The following is a 6,000-nucleotide window of genomic DNA, read 5'->3' as shown; positions in this document are numbered from 1 at the left end:
GAAGGTTTTTTAATAGCTAAGTTGACCATTTCAAAACATTTTAAAACCAAAGTCAGATGTTTCCTCTGCTGTTCATATTTGAATAGCATGGGTCTACATCAGGTGTTTTCAAAGTCTCAGACTGTGGGCCTCCCCTCAGACAAAGCTTGCGGAACGGCACCCCCCCCCACCACCACATCTTTAGTTTACTCAAGTTTCACTCAATTCCCTGATGCATATGGGATGATGATTATATTATTTGATCCACTCAACATTTGAGCCAAAATAGCCTAATATTGCTGTTGTTACATAACTTCTAAATACACCAAATAGTTTTAAAAAGGTCTGTCCTAAAGCCTTTCTTAGTTTCTGACTCTGATGGGGGGGAAACAGGTCTCAAAAACTTCTGTGTCTCTGAACTCTCATACATGTAGGCTATTCTGTGTGATCTCCTTTTGATAACTAATGCAATAATATATTCATAGTCATATTGTTTCACTTCCACTCACTGAGTCTCCCCTGACACTGTTTGGAGCCCCCCTTGGGAGGCCTGCCTCACACTTTGAAAACCCCTGGTCTACATAATTACATGACGGATGTGTGTGAATGTAAGCTGTTGCCTTCTGAATCTTTAGTTGATCCTTTCTTATTTACCTCCATGCCTCCTCTGCTGCCATCGATCTCTGCTCCTTTTCTTTTGCCTGATTACAGTAAAGTGAATATCCCATAATTAGCAGCATTTGGTGGGAGTTTATATAAATATCTACATATTTTGTAGATACTGACAGAATACTAGGGTGTTTCGTAAAAGACTTTGTGAGAAGTCTGTATGACATCATCAAAATGCTGCCCCTGATGGGTGCCTACTCAGTAATCTATAACTAATCTAAACCTCCTCAGACCTTAAGAAGAAGGTCAAGGTGAGAAACATGTAAGTCCACCTTTCCATCCATTTGTAGCATAAATTGCTGAACGGTTATATTTGACTACTACTATTATTTGCTACTTTCAGCCTATGTTAAGTTTTTGTGGGATGAGCCTGGAAAAAAAGCATTTCAGAGTTCTTGTACAACATTACTTTATAATGCCAGGAGATGGTGTAACTTGTTAACTAATGCATAGGCATAAGTTTAACTGTTAGTTAAATGTTAAACTGTTTGGCTACGTTCAGACTGCAGGCCTTAATGCTCAATTCCAATTTTTTTTCCCCAGATCTGATTTTTTTTGTTTGACAGTTCACATTATAGTTTAAATGTGGCCCATATCAGACTCCAGTGTGAACTGTCCGCGGCCTGAAAGTGACCCGCATACGCAGAAGAATAACATGACGGCACACGCTGTTGCAGGCTACAGAAGTAAACAACATAGCTCCAGTTAGCTCACGGGAGACTCCCGATTTTTATTGTCCTCTCACAGGTTACATTTCTCCCGAATTATGACAAGTGTTCACAACTTTCTGTTCTTTCAGTTTCTGGCGCTGTACAACGCAACTGCCCCACAACTCACTCCCTCCTACACTCCCTGAGTGTATTGTGTTTACGCCCCAGCTCCAGGGTAAGTAGTGTCTGTTGTCAGTTTTCTTGTTCTGTGACAAAAAAGGAGAAATAATTTTCCAGGGTTTCCGTGTGGCTGGGAAACTTAAACAGTACTTTATTTGTATTTTTTTTTTCATATTTATGTTCCTGAAAAACTTTCCTTTTAGGCATTGAATTCCCCCTTGTGGGATTAATAAAGTATATCTTCTTCTTCTTCTTCTTAGATGCATTTGGCACTGAGATAAACAATTGTGATGTTTTTTGACATGTGCCATTTTCAAAATGAAAGTAGTAGGCCTGTATTTGAAACAATGTGATTTATTCAGTGTCTGGCTCTGCAAATGTCAAAAGCTAAAGTTTTTAATAGCTAAATTTTAGCTATTAAAAACAATTGTGTGGTATATTTTCAGCAATGTGAGTGTGAATGGTGGTCTGTCTTTATGTGCCAGCATGGTGATTGACTGTTGACCTGTCATGGTATACCGCCCGCGTCTTTTCAGCTTTGTAGTAGTTATTGCATGTGTTGCCTCAAGTGTGTTTATTGGTATCTCGATGGGGCTATGGCACGCAGGGACAAACCCAGAAGCCCACTTGTAGCACATGTGCCACCCACCTAGGCTGCTACAGGTGGGTTTCAATTGGATTTGTACCAGACAGTCTGTTTGTACACAGGTTCCACGGTGGCACCACGTGTGTTTGCCCGGATGGGCTTCAGTCTTGATCTCATAGGGCTGAAGGTGTGGCCCAAATGGGTATAGATATAAGCTCACATGTGGTCTAGGTTCATGGGTGTCACCCACCTAGGCTGTAAAAGGTATAAATAACCCAAAGGGGCCTCAATTGCAACCCAGTAACAACATGAAGCACACAAACTTGGTCCACATTTCAGCCTGTTTTTAACCCATTTGGGGCCCACACACAAATGCTGGCTGGGCTCTAGACTGATAGTTTGGTGACCTACATGAAATGCTTTTATGTAGGTTAGGATTTGTTGAGCACATGTGCACAACCCACTCCAAAATATAATTATAAAAAGAAGGTTATAAAGACCTAATGGAAATGAAATTATATAAACGTAAATGAAGGTGAATTTGAATACATTACAAAATAAATGACACTATTAATGTATTGTCATGTGTTACATAATTATAATTTCATCAGTCCTCGCCTGCTGTCCTTGAGCGCACAAACACACACACACACACACACACAGTAAGTTGAGCAGTATGTTTCCTGCCCTGTCGGCATGTACCAGGCCCACTGTAAAACACTCAACCGCCATCGAGAAAAAAACAACTTGGGAGTGTGTAGTAAGGGCGAGGCTTATTTTGTTCGGTTCCTGCTCGTTCCTGAATCGGCTCTCTGATTCCCCGTAGCGATCACTCGGAGCGCTACAATTGCCTGTTTCGTTAGTGTGCCGCTTTTTCAAAGGTTTGTTCTCGGCTCCATGTTGAAGTTTTTGCGTCCAGAGCACAGACTCTCTTAGCCGCATTCACTGTGTTAGCCCATTCTACACTCACTCCACACAGGGACAGTACACGCGCAGATACACGCATAGCCTTCGCCTGATTTGCACTAGCTCGGGTCATTTCAGGTTAAACCCTGGCGCTGTGTCCCGTTCAGTTGAGCCGACGGAGATCGACACTGGTTCCAGTTGAGGAGGAATGCACAGGCACTGGGACTCCAAATAATACTTGGATACGAGCTCCGTCTTGCATATGCGGTAGGCGATGTTTCATGTTTTTGACAACAGTCGCTAGACAGGGTGCTTGACAGTAACGTTACCGCAGCTGGCTGTACATTGCGCTTCCTTCGCGTCATGTTCATATTAATGTTCACGCTTTTAACATGACCACCAATGAGTTATTTATGTCCTATGGAGGGAATAGTGTTTGCCGAACTGCATTCAAAATTTCTGCAATTCAAAGCTGCCTTGGTAAACTGCAGACGGTTCACTCCTGGATGACAATGACTTCGGCTTCTCCAGAATTATAAGAGTCTCTAAAACAATTCGGAGTACAGTTTATCCAGCAAACAATACTTAATAACAGAAATATTTAAACTTTATAATTGGTTAACGCTGCTCCTTTACGCCCACGGCGGCGTATTATGTCGGAATGAGATAGCGGGAGGAAAATGAGAATTGATCAAAAAAGTTACATTTTATTGAGTTGCTGGTTTATTGTATACACGCCGAATTGAACACTATCTCGTAATTATTCAGAAACGTACAAATACATTCTTTTAATTTGTTGTTAATTTCAACAAGAAGCGAAAGCGCATTAAATTGGCAGATATTTGGCTCGAGGTTTTGTCGGTCCAAGAGAACAGGCACGTACCCGGGCTAGCTTTTATGAAGACTTGAGGGAGTTGGTTTATGGGCCTAAGTTATCGTGTCCCTCATAGTCGAGGGCATCATGCCAGCATATGATAACACCTGTCGGGGGGGGGTCTGGTTCACTTTCACTTAGGGTCTTGAAAATATGTCAGAAATGATTTCAGCTCACTGTCTCTGATGTAACCTTTGCTTTCGCTTTGGCAACATAAACTTCATTGAAGCGCTCGATGAACATCTGGCATGCAAAATAAGCAATCCTTTCCGTAGAGGTTGGATTTTACAACTTTACAGTTCGATGTATCACTGACATTGTACATGTAAAGATGTTTGCTAATGCTTGACAAAATATGTGGCATTATCCCCGCGGAAAGATTTGTTTGTGAGTGGAAAGTTAGCTAGGTCTATTTGCAAACAATTATAAACAGTCCTTTTTGCCTTCCCACAGTGTACCGTATGACAGGTGACATGTTGCCATGTGAGCATAACAGGATGCCTTCAAAGGCTGTCAGAAAATACAAGCATACAACAGCAAGGTGACCGTGGGAGTTTTCTGTGTCCAGACGAACACTGAAACAGCAGCTGATGTTAAAAGTAATGTCTAGGATAGTCATAAAAACATTTTGTCCCCCTCAGTGCCAAAAAAAAGACAAATGACCAGAAATATTAATAATTTGTAAATTTATTTGAAAAACACAGCAGACAAATCATTTCAGCCATTCGCCAGCTCCATTTGTAGGTAGTGAGAATATAACCTGTCAATTAAGTATCATACCAATGTTTCATTAAGTAGAAATTATATTTAAATTAAGTGAATATGGATATTTTCCCAAGAGATATTTTGACATTAACAGTTTTAATTCATGTGCATTATTTATTTATCTCGACTCATTAAAAGAATAGCATAAATACTTAAAATATATACTTTTGATACACCGATGATACTGACATTTTTATTTTACAACCAGAAGCACTTAAGTGCACGCCGAGTCATATTTACATCATTCAAATGGGGAGTTTCCAAGGAGCTACTGAAGGCAGCATCAGTTCTCAGCTGAGGGTATTTAAGGTCGTTGTCTGCCTATTTGCTACTGTGCTGTGGGAGCTTGTGTGAACATCAACTCGCAGAGCAGGATCTTGTGTGCAACAGTGCAGCCCACTCGCACATCTCCACAAATAATGTACAACATACTACAGGAGGGGGGTCTAGAATATTTATATTCAGGATTCAGAGTGGGATCAAGTCAAAATTGGCGTTGTCACTTTGTGGCAAAGAATATGTTATCTAGGGCCTCCGGTTGAGTGCATTCATTCCCCTGTTAATTCCCACAGACATTTGTATTGCTGTTAACAATAAGTTTGAATAAAAAGCACAAGAGTAAGAATAATCAGTGTTTGTTCAATTATAACATTTAAAATATCACATTGCCATTTTTATATACCCTTTTCATGTCAAAGTAGGAATAGCACACATGTAAATAAAGACAAAGGAATGCAAGGTATGTCTCAAGAACAATCTCATGAGATTTCTGGGTGCCTGTTGTGGTTTGACGTGGGATCTGCAGTTGTCTCCTTAAGACTATTTTCACTTTTTTCAAATACATAGCCCTGTCTCAGTGCTCCTCTGCTCTGCTGTAAGGCCACAAGCCACATTTATCCACAGAAATACAAGAAGTTTAAAAGAGTTTGTCCCTGAGCCATACGTTACTAAAACGGGCAGTACAGTATATTTCCAATAGCGCTATCATAGAAATGTTTCATTATGAAATTGGCAACCACTATTATTATAATCAGTAGTAGTACCCACAGTTGTTTATGAAGATTTTAATGACTTCTTGCCACATAACAATTAAATGTGTAAGAACATAATCCATCATGTTGGGCTTTTTTCATAGTGATCTATCTTAACAACAGACATTTGTTAACAACGTTTGTTTTTAATAATCCATGTGCAGTTGTGTTACAGATGTATTTCCACTCTGCTGGAAAATGTACTTCTCATGTTGCAATACAGTGCATCACTAAAGTGAGTAAGATACATGGAGTAAAGGACATTATGGAACCAGGCATAAAAATGGAACAAGACAGATGATTCATCACGTACAGTGCTTCAGGGGGTTGTCACCTGATCGTGTTTACTTTTTCAGATAA

General features: G+C 40.2%; 1 protein-coding gene across 8 annotated transcripts in view; it reads left to right on the top strand.

The window, feature by feature from the left end:
* Positions 1-1,514: 1,514 nt before the first annotated feature.
* thrb (thyroid hormone receptor beta) overlaps positions 1,515-6,000 on the top strand; it is a 98,970-nt gene continuing 94,484 nt past the window's right edge. For 4 of the 8 annotated variants that reach the window (XM_046058034.1, XM_046058029.1, XM_046058035.1 and 1 more), the window contains exon 1: positions 2,847-3,237. The gene's annotated coding sequence lies outside the window, so the exon portion shown is untranslated. Of the gene's footprint in view, positions 1,534-2,834; positions 3,238-6,000 lie in introns of those variants that run through there. The other 4 variants (XM_046058032.1, XM_046058033.1, XM_046058036.1 and 1 more) reach the window with 4 other exon arrangements.

This window comes from Micropterus dolomieu, linkage group LG09, assembly GCF_021292245.1.
Source record: "Micropterus dolomieu isolate WLL.071019.BEF.003 ecotype Adirondacks linkage group LG09, ASM2129224v1, whole genome shotgun sequence".
Lineage (NCBI taxonomy): Eukaryota > Metazoa > Chordata > Actinopteri > Centrarchiformes > Centrarchidae > Micropterus > Micropterus dolomieu.
This window is presented reverse-complemented; position numbering and strand designations above follow the sequence as displayed.